Source organism: Eptesicus fuscus, chromosome 18 (genome assembly GCF_027574615.1).
Source record: "Eptesicus fuscus isolate TK198812 chromosome 18, DD_ASM_mEF_20220401, whole genome shotgun sequence".
NCBI lineage: Eukaryota > Metazoa > Chordata > Mammalia > Chiroptera > Vespertilionidae > Eptesicus > Eptesicus fuscus.
Window position 1 is genome coordinate 22,005,127 of NC_072490.1, and position 6,813 is coordinate 22,011,939.

The 6,813-nt window shown below is 45.4% G+C and overlaps 1 pseudogene; it reads right to left on the reverse strand.

The window, feature by feature from the left end:
- Window positions 1–2,033: 2,033 nt before the first annotated feature.
- LOC103299886 (phosphatidylinositol 3-kinase regulatory subunit beta-like) lies at window positions 2,034–5,374 on the reverse strand (annotated as a pseudogene).
- Between the last annotated feature and the right edge of the window lie 1,439 nt (window positions 5,375–6,813).

Here is a 6,813-nt window from a genome sequence, read left to right on the forward strand (position 1 = left end):
GAGAAATAGTGGTCAAGTAATTTTCTTCCTGAGAGTTGAATCAGGGTCTAATAAAGGAACATACAGGTGAGAGAGTCCAGCAGGATTTCAAAATTGCTTTGGACCAGTGTAGGCTATGTGTCTCCCATTCTTTCTCTTCCTGGTGGGAGATTTTACTGAAGTGATCCTACCACTGTTCTGGCACTGTATATTGGATGACAGAGGAGCAGATAACTTGCCTTTTTGTGTGTAACTGTGTGGGTCAAGAAGAGTCATAACCAAATCTGAGGAATAAACTGGAATAAAACTTGGATTTAGAGCTGGATGAAGTAATTGTAACACTGAATTGTCCCCTTTGGGAAGGGTTGTGTGTGTTCTATAATTCTTATAATGTACAGTGTTTTATATTAGACTAGATGCCTGGTGCACAAAATTCGTGCACGGAGGGGTGGGGTGTCCCTCAGCCCAGCCTGCACCCTCTCCAATCTGGGACCCCTCGAGGGATGTCTGACTGCCCGTTTAGGCCTGCTGCCAGCCTGATTGATGCCTAACTGCTCCCCAGCCAGCCTGTTTGCCTCCAACTTCCCTCCTCTGCCAGCCTGGTCACCCCTAACAGCCCTCCCCTGCAGGGTTGATCGCCTCCAACTGCCCTCCTTTGCAGGCCTGGTGCCTCCCAACTGCCCTCCCCTGCTGGCCATCTTGTGGTGGCCATCTTGTGTCCACATGGGGGCAGGATCTTTGACCACATGGGGGCAGCTATATTGTGTGTTGCAGTGATGGTCAATCTGCATATTACTCTTTTATTAGATAGGATAGAGGCCTGGTGCATGGGTGGGGGCTGACTGGTTTGCCCTGAAGGTTGGGGGTTCCCTTGGGGCGTGGGGCGGCCTGAGCAAGGGGCCTATGGTGCTTTGCAGGCTGGCCACGCCCCCTGGTGACCCAAGAGAAGGCCCTGGTATCTGGAATTTATTTTCCTCCTACAATTGAAACTTTGTAGCCTGGAGCAAAGCCAAGCCTGCTGCTTGCTCCTCGGTCAGCAGCGATTTCTGTTGGAGTTAATTCACCTTCTATAATTGAAACTTTGTAGCCTTGAGTGGAGGCTTAGGCCAGCAAAAGGATGGCTTCTTTTGTTACCGCGGAAACCCAAGTCTCCCTCCCGCTCTTAGTGGCTGTAGCCATCTTGGTTGGGTTTATTTGCATATTTGCTCCTGATTGGCTGGTGGGCGTGGCTTGGCTGGTGGGCATGGCTTAGGCATAGTGAAGGTGCAGTCAATTTGCATATTACTCTATTATTAGGTAGGATGACATATTTTATGTCATCAGAATCCTTTTATAAAATAGTAAAAGATTCAAACTTGCCTATACACTAAAGGTAATTATTTTAATTCCCTGTAAAGTCCAGTTTTTTTTCTGCTTGATTCAGGTAAGCCTTGAGCCAGGGGCTTATAATATAACAAAGGAATTTTTTCTGTGTCCTTCCACTGCCTTCCACATTGTGGGTCCCATCACTTTATATTGCCAACATAACTTCCAGCTACAGGGCCAAATAGACTTATTTTTCCACACCCATCAGGAAGAAGTGGGAAGTTTACCACAGGAATCCAGAAAAAAAGTTAGCAGATAACTCTGATTAGACCAGCTTAAGTCACATGGAACATTCCTGGCAACCCAAAGGTAATGGAGAACTCACGGGCAGGAATAAGGAAGGAATGGATGTAGGGAAGACAACCACATATGACAAGAAAATATACTTATTTACCAAGTGTAGCACATCCATTAATTCCCCATCTATATCATCACACACATTAGTGTTTCCAGGCCTGATTTCTGATGACCAGCACCCACATCTGTTTGCCTTAGGATTTCTGTGGTCTCAACTCTCTTTGTCTACTTATTCAGAAGTCCAGAGTGAATAGGAAGTTAAAGCCTCCATTGTTGGTAGGTAAATACTCCAGTTACTAGCTTTTTTATTCTTTGGGTGGGATAATTCTAAGGTCTATATACTACCTTGGTTCTCAGAGCATCATTAAATTCCACTAGCGCACAGTGGTAAATTAATTGACAACACAGTGATTGCTTTCTCTTCCCTGAATCACTTCTCTACTTCCCTTGTGGTACTTTCTTCTTCTCTCAAATAAACTGTTGGTGCTTGTATCTTTGGCACAGAATTTGAAACTGGGAAAACCCAAACTCAGACAGTGATATTAAAGCTTCACTTTCCTTTACTAATTTCAAATAAAATATTTATTTTGCAAGCTATACCTGAACCTCAGTTTCCTCCTGAACAAAATGGAGATCATAATACTTGCATCACTTTCTTAACATGATTCTTATGAAGATCAAATAAAATACTGCATATAAAATGTTCTGTAAGATACTCTACAAATGAACAGAGGTATAATTATAATTATTATATACTTCAGAAAAGTCAGTCTTCTCAATTATTGACAAGTAAACAGCAAATAGTATACAGCAGTGGTAGGATCCTAGGCAGTGAGTTCTGCCCTCTCTTGAAATAAAAAGGACAAAAATTAATAAAAAATTAGATGATTCATCACAAAGGGATTACCCAAGGCATTCATTCCTTTGTGTATGCTACAGCAGCCCATTTATTTGGTGTTAATACCAGAGACCTCTCAGCAGGAAGGAAGCTCTAGGAAAGGGCAAAGGGAAGATGCCTGCTGGGCACAGCTCTCATAAGACTAATGTGACCTGAACTGACTCACCCTTCAGGCTCCACAGCATGCTAGCTGAGAACATAACCCATAGCACAGTCATTTACTCAATGCAGAATGTTGGTCTCCAGGAAAAATTCAGATCCATTTGACAATAAATAGTTGCCAATTTCATGGTCATTAATTTCATGGAAGTATGGAACTTAACCTTTTGCACTCGGATGTCAAGTGTGACTTGACATGGTTAGCATTAGAATAAAGGAATCAAGAAAAAAGCAAGTGAGTGCAAAGGGTTAATATGCTTTACCTTGCTATTTTTTTATTTATTTTAAAACTAGAGGCCTGGTGCATGAAATTCGTGAATGGGGGGAGGGAGAGAAGGGGTGTCTCTCAGCCTGGCCTGAACCCTTTCACAATCCGGGACATTTCGAGGGATGTCTGACTGCTGGTTTAAACTGGCAGTCAGGCATCCCTCGCAATCTGGGACCACTGGCTCCTAACTGCTCGCCTGCCTGCCTGATCACCCCTATCTGCTCTGCCTGCCTGCCTGATTGCCCCTAAAACTCAAGCTTCTTCTTTTTTTTATTTTTAATATTTATATTTCTTCTTTATTTTAAAAGTCAAGCTTCTTGAGAACATGAGGCAGTTAACATTATTCCATATTCCTTACACAGAGCTAAGCATGGTAAACACAGCAAATACTTATACTTATGGGCTTCTATACAAACACTTTCCAACCAGGAACGTTTTAATAGGCAGTCTCCAAAAACTTGAACTGGATATCCTAAAAGAGTTCAGGCATCAGGTGCTATGAGCAGGATTTCTATCCCAATTAAACTATAATTCTTAGCTCTCAACAGTCTGGACAAACTGCCCTTCACTGTCTCCAAAGTTTCTTATTCGTCACTGTCCCATTTTTATTTTTTATTTTTTAGTACAATGTTTTATATCCACATCAGTATCAAGGTACCATACAAAACCCACCTGCCAGCCTAGCTGGGAAGGCAGGAGGGGGGGTCCATGGCAGCATAGAAAACCAGGGTTCTTGTCCCAAAAGAGGAGAAAATGGGTTTACAGTCAAGGAAACAAAATCAGAATCCAACATGATCAAGGAGAAGCCTTGAAACTGCATCGAGCGAAGGTGCTGTGGGCAGCGGTGCATCTCGGCTGGCCCAGCAGTACCTGCAGCAGCCTCGGCTCCTGCGAAGCCTGAGGTCAGATAGGACCCGGCTCTTGAGGTTATTTTTAATAATTTTGCTTTTGGGGGAGGAGGGCTTCTGGGCAGCAGCTCCATGTGGGGGTAACTAGTGTGGGTTTCACTTCACGGTTTGGAGGGGAAATTGGGTCTGTGGGGCGGGACCCGCTCTGCCCCAAATGTCACAGCTGAGGTTCTTGTAAGTGGCCCAGGTCTATGGCTTAAAAATCAGGGCACCAGGCTGGGGCTAGGCACCCCAGGGGCCTTTGTAAACATAGCAGATACAGGCAGGGGGAGCTTGGGGGAACTGTAGGAACTGGTGGGGGCAGCCAGAGCCAGGGGAGGGCAGTGCCCATGGGGTGGAGGAGGTATGCTCCTCTAACAGAGACTTAGAGGTACAGAGACTAAGAGAGACAGAGGGGACAGAAATGGGGATAGAAAGAGTGACAGGAAGAGAAAGACTCAGAGAAAGCAAGAGAGAGATTGAGACAGAGAAAGATTCACAAAGAAGAGAGACAGACAGACAGAAAGATGGAGTCCTGCTCTGTATGAGTCAGTGGGCTGTGGGGGGTAGGGGGTCTAGGGCCCGGGGCTCCCACGGGATGTGGCAGTGTGACGGTAAGTGCATCCTTGTGTTGCACGAGGGAGGTGTGCTGGTCATGCAGCACCAGCTCCTTCAGAGGCCCGCACAGGTTGTAGGGCTCCACAAAACCCAAGCCAGTGGCCATGCGGTAGATGACACAGTGCTTGGTATTGCTGTCCACCACCACAGAGCAGGCATAGCAGCCCCGCTGGCTGCTCTCATGGATGAGGAAGGTACCATCCCGCTTGCCGTTCAGCATTTCCTTAGCCTACATGCGTTTGATCTTGCCCACATACCAGGTTCATTCCTCATGGTGGGGGAGGTCATCCTCATCCTCCATCAGTGCACACTGGTCTTCAGTCTCATTTTTGATTCCCAACCACTCATTGATTTTCTTCTGTCGGGCGCCTTTCTGGATGAGCCATACCAGGCACTGGTCTCGGATCTTGCGCAGCCGCATGAGGTCTGGCTTCAGGCTGTTCATGCACTTATTGATCTCCCGGTTGTCCGAGGCCTGTGTCCGCAGCTCCTGTTCCAGCTTCATGCAGCTCTCATGGATCTTGGGTGATGCGAGACATGAGCCGTTCTGAACTCAGCAGGATCCTCTGCATCTCTTTTTCTTTGCCCTCACGCCGGAAGTGCTCCAGAGACTCCTTGCTGCACTTCTCTTGAGTCTGGCCCTGCTCTTCGAAGATCTTGATGGTTTCATTGGAGGCTTCGATTGCAGTGCGCTTCATCTGCAGTTCCCGGGAGGTGCGAGTGTACTCCTCGTAGAGCTGGTCGTACTCGTGGCCTCCGCTTCAAACCAAGGTAACAAACAAAACCTTTAATTCTGCTCTTCCTTGCTGTAGGGGAACAACAAACCTCAACAGAAATAATTTCTTGCCAGAAGTCACGTCCAAATACTGCGAGACTGAGGACTACAGGGCTGACTATGTACATGCGCAGTAACAGGCTCACGTTCTAGCCGTAGGCATTCAGGCGTCCTCCACAATCCCACAATCCTCTGGTCGCCCACTTCCGGTTTTTCTAGCTCCTCCTTAAATGGTGTTTCCTTCAGTCCTGTTTCAATGTCCAGGGCCTCTAGTTGGAGAGGGTTTTTCTGTTCTTTGACGTTGATAGCTGTTTACTATTTGGAATCAGTGAAGTTTCGGGAGGACTGCCGCTGCCATGAACATGTCGGTCCTAAGCACACTCATGTGCCGTCCTGGTGCCGTCCTGGTTCACAATTAGAAAGGTACTGTCCTGAGCTGTTTTCCAATCAGATCTTCCTCTTCCTTCCCCAGCACACTCCAAATCTACTCTAGGCAGACCACCCAACCCCGCAGACCCTTAAGACCTTCCCCTCTATTTCTTCGACTTTCCCCCATCAAACTCGCACCCTATCACGTTGCCTATGGGCATCCCTAACCGCTCCCTTGGGGCGGGGCCAGCCTAGGCAAGGGGCTGTGGTGTTCTGGTCTCTGGTCATTCTGGTCATTAAGGTAGCTGGCTTTTTATATATATAGTTAAATACATGCTATTGAATTCTAACATATTGAATTCTGCAGACAGGATCACAAGCCATAGTGTACAGTTTAAAGAATTCTCACAATGTGAGCAAATGTGTAATTATCACATGAATCAAGAAATTATCAGCACCTCTCATGCCTTCTCTCAGTCACTACCATATTCTCTTTCATATAGGTTACCTTTATCTGGATTTACAACCAAAGATTAATTTTGCCTGATGCTGAACTTTATATGAATGGAATTATATATTAGATATTCTCAATGAAAGAACATTCAAATCTATAGGTTAGTTTTTAAGAGTTTATTTGAGCCAAATTTTTTATGACATGCCTGGAAGCCAGATTTCAATGGATTGGGAAAATGCTCCAGAGAATGGCAGTTCTGTAGCTTTTTTATATGTGAGAATTAAAGGAGAAGACGTAAAAAGAGTAACATGAAACCCACTGGAGGTAGATTAAGGGGGCTGGAGAAAGCATAGCAGGGAAATTTTAGGACTGGATAAAAAGCAAAATGGAGAAATCCATACTGCTTTTACATTGGTGGGTACAAGATAGTTAATAATTAACATTTATAGTACATAGAGTGGTATTGGGTAATAAGATAACAATGAGGGGCTCTGTGGTCTCATGCTCTGGTGGTCTTGTGCTCTGGCATCTGTGGTTATGGCTTCCAAGGGTGTGGAAAAGAAAATTACTCTGACATTTCAAAGGTATATTATCCTAGAAGATGCATAAGAATAGTGCACAGCCTCACTCAAGAATTCTAGGCTGCCCTCTCCTCTCCCCCCAGCCCCCCCACACACATACCCAGCATTTTAATGATTCCATACTATCATCTTCTGGTTTGCATTGATTTTTATAGAAGTCAGT